At 47.9% G+C, this 6000-nt stretch overlaps 1 protein-coding gene across 1 annotated transcript in view; it reads right to left on the reverse strand.

Moving 5' to 3' along the window:
* Positions 1-5379, reverse strand: part of LOC309352948 (vomeronasal type-2 receptor 26-like) — a gene marked incomplete at its 3' end in the record, with an annotated part of 45581 nt that extends 40202 nt beyond the window's left edge. The window contains exon 1 of the mRNA XM_081881772.1: positions 4579-5379. The remainder of the gene's footprint in view (positions 1-4578) is intronic.
* Between the last annotated feature and the right edge of the window lie 621 nt (positions 5380-6000).

A 6000-nucleotide genomic window follows, 5' to 3' on the forward strand; every position in this document is an offset into this window, starting at 1 on the left:
ACCGGCGCTCTAGCCGTCTCAACGATTGTTTCATTGCCCTCAGATCCGTGGAAAACCACGGGGCTCTCCGGGCTCCATGCAATCGGAGAGGGCGCTTCGGAGCCAAACAGTCAATAGCCCTGGTTAACTCCACATTCCAGCGGGCCACCAGGGAATCAGCTGAAAGGCCATCAACATGGGATAAAGCATCCCCTACCACTCTCTGGAAACCATTTGGATCCATTAAGTGGCGGGGGCGGACCATCCGAATTGGTCCCACCTCCCTGCAGAGGGGAAGGGTCGCGGAGAAGTCCAGTTGCACCAGGAAGTGATCTGACCATGGCACTTCTTTTGTTTCACTTTTAGTTAGTGTCAGATCACCAACATCCATAGAGGTAAACACCAGGTCCAAGGCATGTCCGCGGCTATGGGTTGGGCCAAACTTATTCAGGGACAGCCCCATGGAGGCCATGCTTTCCACGAAGTCCCGAGCGGCCCCTTGTAAGGTCGTGTCGGCATGGATATTAAAATCCCCTAGGACAACCAAACTAGGCGTCTCCAGGAGAACATCCGCCACGACCTGAAGCAGCTCGGGCAGGGAATCCTTGGTGCAGCGGGGAGGTCGGTACACCAAAAGGAATCCTGTACTGCCCCTATTGCCCAACTTCCAGAACATGCACTCAGAGAACTGGGTCTTCCCAATAGGACGCCTGGTGCAAACTAACGACTTCCTAAAAATCACTGCAACCCCCCCTCCCCGCCCACATGACCTGGGTTGCTGTGCGTAAGAGAAACCTGGTGGACAAGCAGCGGCAAGGACAGGCCCATCTGCTTCATTCAACCAAGTCTCTGTTACACATGCCAGGTCAAATCCTCCATCCATAATCAAGTCATGGATGGCAGTGGTCTTATGAATCATTGACCTGGCATTGCACAGCAGCACCTTCAGGTCATGTGGGTATCCCTTGCTGATTCTAGTATCCATCTGGTCAGGACCAGACCTGGAGGCAGGGATAGTCCTCAGACAACAACTAAACCTGCCTTCTCTGTAATGACATGGTCTGGTCTTAGCGTAACTCCTCCTCCTACCCGAGATCACTGAGATCGGTTGTCCCAACGCATCCCCCCCGTGGAACATGCCGCAGCCATTTTGTTGGCTGGGACCCACTCCCCGGCAGCCCTGACCCCTCCCCTTAAAAACAAAATAAGGCATTAAAACAATGAAAACAAAACAAAAAAGAAACCCCAAAAAACAATACAAATAAAAAACTGTAAAAATTACAATCCATCAAAATCAAACAAATTCCCAACTAAACATCCATCCCACCCCCACCCCACCCCTGCATATACAATAATAATAATGACAATAATAATAATAATAAAGAAATAAAAAGGAAAAGGAAAATTTTAAAACATTTTAAAAAGAACTCTGCACCCCTCCGGATCCCCCTGGGCCGCAGCAGCAGTGACAGCAATCGTCCCTGTGAGGCCTGTCAGGCCCCGCCCCGGGCCAGATGGTGAGTGGCAGGAGGAGCAGGGCCCTCAGACACCCAACAGGAGAGTCCTGTTGGCTTGCAGACACTCGCCCGAAGCACGGGGAGCCCTCCGGAGGGCTCCCCGTGCTTCGGGCAACAGGCTGCCGCCTCAAGCCTTGCGCGCCCAGCGGGAGCTCCTGCCGGGCGCACAAGGCTTGCAAACACTCGCCCGAAGCACGGGGAGCCCTCCAGAGGGCTCCGCGTGCTTCGGGCAACAGGCTGCCGCCCCAAGCCTCGCGCGCCCAGCGGGAGCTCCTGCCGGGCGCGCAAGGCTTGCAGACACTCGCCCGAAGCACGGGGAGCCCTCCGGAGGGCTCCCTGTGCTTCGGGCAACAGGCTGCCGCCCCAAGCCTTGCGCGCTGGGCGGGAGCTCCTGCCGGTCGCGCAAGGCTTGCGGACAGCTTCCTGAAGCCTGGAGAGCAAGAGGGGTCAGTGCGCACCGATGCCTCTTGCTCTCCAGGCTTCAGCGAAAGCCCGCATTCGCCCCATAGGACGCACACACATTTCCCCTTTATTTTTGGAGGGGAAAAAGTGCGTCCTATGGGGCGAAAAATACGGTACTTTCTTTGTGTTTATTTGATGCCTGTTAAAGAGAGTTACTTTATATATAGTCAATATAGGCACAGAGTTAATTTTTTAAACATTTTCTAATGGTGGTGTGCCTCGAGATTTTTTTCATGAAACAAGTGTGCCTTTGCCCAAAAAAGGTTGGGAAACACTGGACTAAAGGTTTTTCAGCTTTGTTACTGAAAAATTCAGGAAACTTAGCAGACCTGAAAGAAAGAGAAACCATCCCACAGAGCTCTCAGATTTATCTTTCTACCTCAGCGTGACCTTTGTATTTCAGTAAAAGCCTATCTTTCCACTTGGAGACTTCCTCCTTTTCTTTTGGGTTTCTTTGTGGGTAACCTCCAGTCTAGCAAACTTTTTTTGAATTTCTCCTACATATACATGACTGGGTTTAAAAATAAATAAATCTGAAAGTGATTTAAAATTACTGGTAGAAACAACTCTTTAAAACATTCAAAAAATGAATTGGCAATACATTGTAAAACAGATTTTTTTTCTTACCATGAAGTTCAGTTTACAGATGGTTGGGGGGGTGTATTCCAAAGCAGAGCCCATCTTTTCAAAGGATCCTTATTCATCTTGGGAATGTCTGCCTGTGATCCCATTTGAACAGCTCAAAGAAACACCATGGAGGTGGCTGGAGCCTGAAAGGCGAAAGCCTTGGCCTTGAATGCAGGACTCAGCGACGCTTCCCCCATGGAGACCTGGGACCCCTCTCCTGAAGGGACCTCCAAGGAGGAAGCCAGGGCGGATCGGTCCCTGGAGAGCGATTCCTAGACTCATCTGGAAAGTGCCATATCATGTTCCTTTCCCCACTTGAGCTCCATTTGGGGTTCCCCCTTCTGCACCCCAAGGTTCCTCCAAGGCCCTGCAGGGGATTCAGGCTGGGGGCCGGCTGCCTCTTCCTCTGGCCATTGCAGCCCCCAGGATGCCTTGGAAGAAAGGCAGGAGACCCTCAGCAGACAACAGCCAAGCTCGGTTCTTCTCCAAAATGGCTTCCTCTTCTGAGGCCGCTTGCCTGGCCGCTCCCAATGGAGAAGCCTCCTCTGCGGGGCAACATGGCGAGGAGAGAGGCTGCCCTGCGGAGGCCAAGCCATCATGGCAGGAAGGCGGCTGAAATCTTTACAATTTTACAACATGCAGAGAATTCTAAGTATGGAAAAACCAGAGAGAGGAGCTGAGGGACGTCCGGGGGGGGGGGAGGGGAGGATGGATTCTTCTCTGGAGAGGGGGGGAGGGGGAAAATAATGGGGGAAATTAAGGTTGATATGTTTTATTGATAAAATGTTATGTTGCAATTCCTAATAAAATTTTATTTAAAAAATGTTCAGAAATATATTTAAATATGAATACTTGGGGGGTTTTTTACGTCAAATGAGGCAACAGGGCAGAAAGGACTTAGGAACGAACACGTGCAAAAGTGACTTACGGGAAATAGACTCTTCATTCAAGTTTTGCAGGTTTTGAAACAATGCAAAAGAAACTGCGCAAGCGGGTGAAACTAGATGTGGGCGGGGATTTCACATATTACAAGGAATGGTTTCTCTTTGGAAATGCCTTCAGCTTTCTTCGTGGAAATGTTACACACCCTTCAGAATTTCTCTGATGACAATAGGGATGTCCTATTCAAGAAGAAGAAGAAGTTTACTATTTATACTGCTCCCAACTGACTGGATTGCCGCTTTGGGCAGCTTCCAACATATAGTAAAACGTAATAAAACATTACTTCTAGTAGCACCTTAGAAACCAGCTAAGTTTGTTCTTGGTATGAGCTTTGGTGTGCATGCACACTTCTTCAGATAGACTGAAACAGAAGTCACCAGACCCTTATATATAGGGAGAGGGTGGGGAAGGTTCACCCATTCCTACCACCCTTCTGAATAATCCCCCATTGCCCCCAGGCTTAATTAGCTTTTGACACATCACAGGAAGCACCAGCTGGGCTTTATTAGCTTTTGACACATCACAGGAAGCACCAGCTGGGCTTTATTAGCTTTTGACACATGTTGATTCCAGTGGGTTAGAAGCATCTAGTACACAGCTCAGATACACACATGGGTCTAGCATTCAGTTTTAAAACACAAGCCTTAATTAAATTCTAACACTAGCTGGATCCAGAATTTAGGGTGTCTTGCACCCACCAACTCATAACAATAGTTTCCTATTTACATAACCAAACCATGTAAGTAATGTGACTGGTTATGCATTGCCAAAAAGAGGGTACCAATTTGCACATGCAGCCCTCCAGGCCTCTCTACCTGAAGTTGAAGGGGAATGAGGGGAGAAATCTATACCATTAGTCTTCAGATATTAACAGGGCAGCCCTTGTCCTTCCTCTCCCACTGAAACAGACTCCCCACTAAAATCCCTTTAGTGTTCACCACTTTGGGGTCACAGCAACCCATATAGCCCCAACTCCCCAATAGCCACAGTTTTAGCCTGTTAATTGGAACTTTCCCTCAAAAAACCTATTTGTTCTTGGTGTGACAAATACCTTTTTCCGAGCACGAGAGTCTAACCCAGAGCTTTCCAAACTGTGTGTCGCTGCTCATTAGTGTGTCGCTTGCAGTGTGAAGTTGTGTCACACAAATGCTCCCCATGCTTCTCCCAGGGCTGGAAAGGGGTTAGTTTAACCTCCGGTTTGCTAGTAAAACTGAATTACTGTGTTGCGAAATGATGCATGTCTACAAAGGGTGTCACCAACTTGGAAAGTTTGGAAAGCTCTGGTCTAACCCTGGAACTTCCTTCTTTCAAAGGGGAGTTTTGGTAACCAAGATATATATCCTGGTTATCTTCAATCACTGCATAATTATACCTAGTGCACCATTACCTCCCCAAAAGTCCCAGAAAATGTGAATTCCTGTTTCCTTCCTTCCTTCTTTTCTCATTCCAGTCTTGCTACACTTCTTTTTCTTTTTCTCCACTGCTACATACCGGTATTTTGTTTCTCAACAAATGCTTTCCTTGCCATTTGGCAGGAGTGACTGCTGACCTCCCAGCACCAGAGTTATCTTTTGATAAAGGGTGGTATATAAATAGAATATAATAACAATAATAAACTATTCATTTATTAGTCTTTAAGGTGCCACATTGTCTCCCTGCTTATTTAACTTATATGCAGAATTAATAATGCGAAAGGCTGGGCTGGATGAATCCCAAGACGGAATTAAGATTGCCGGAAGAAATATCAACAACCTCAGATATGCAGATGACACAACCTTGATGACAGAAAGTGAGGAGGAATTAAAGAACCTCTTAATGAGGGTGAAAGAGGAGAGCACAAAATATGGTCTGAAGCTCAACATCAAAAAAATGAAGATCATGGCCACTAGTCCCCTCACCTCCTGGCAAATAGAAGGGGAAGAAGAAATGGAGGCAGTGAGAGATTTTACTTTCTTGGGCTCCATGATCACTGCAGATGGTGACAGCAGCCACGAAATTAAAAGACATCTGCTTCTTGGGAGAAAAGCAATGGCAAACCTAGACAGCATCTTAAAAAGCAGAGACATCACCTTGCCAACAAAGGTCCGTATAGTTAAAGCTATGGTTTTCTCAGTAGTGATGTATGGAAGTGAGAGCTGGACCATAAAGAAGGCTGATCGCCGAAGAATTGATGCTTTTGAATTCTGGTGCTGGAGGAGACCCTTGAGAGTCCCATGGATTGCAAAACGATCCAACCTCTCCGTTCTGAAGGAAATCAGCCCTGAGTGCTCACTGAAAGGCCAGATCCTGAAACTGAGGCTCCAATATTTTGGCCACCTCATGAGAAGAGAAGACTCCCTGGAAAAGACCCTGATGTTGGGAAAGATGGAGGGCACAAGGAGAAGGGGACGACAGAGGACGAGATGGTGGGACAGTGTTCTCGAAGCTACCAGCATGAGTTTGACCAACCTGCGGGAGGCAGTGGAAGACAGAA

This window comes from Podarcis erhardii (genome assembly GCF_964252035.2).
Source record: "Podarcis erhardii genome assembly, chromosome: 12".
Taxonomy (NCBI): domain Eukaryota; kingdom Metazoa; phylum Chordata; class Lepidosauria; order Squamata; family Lacertidae; genus Podarcis; species Podarcis erhardii.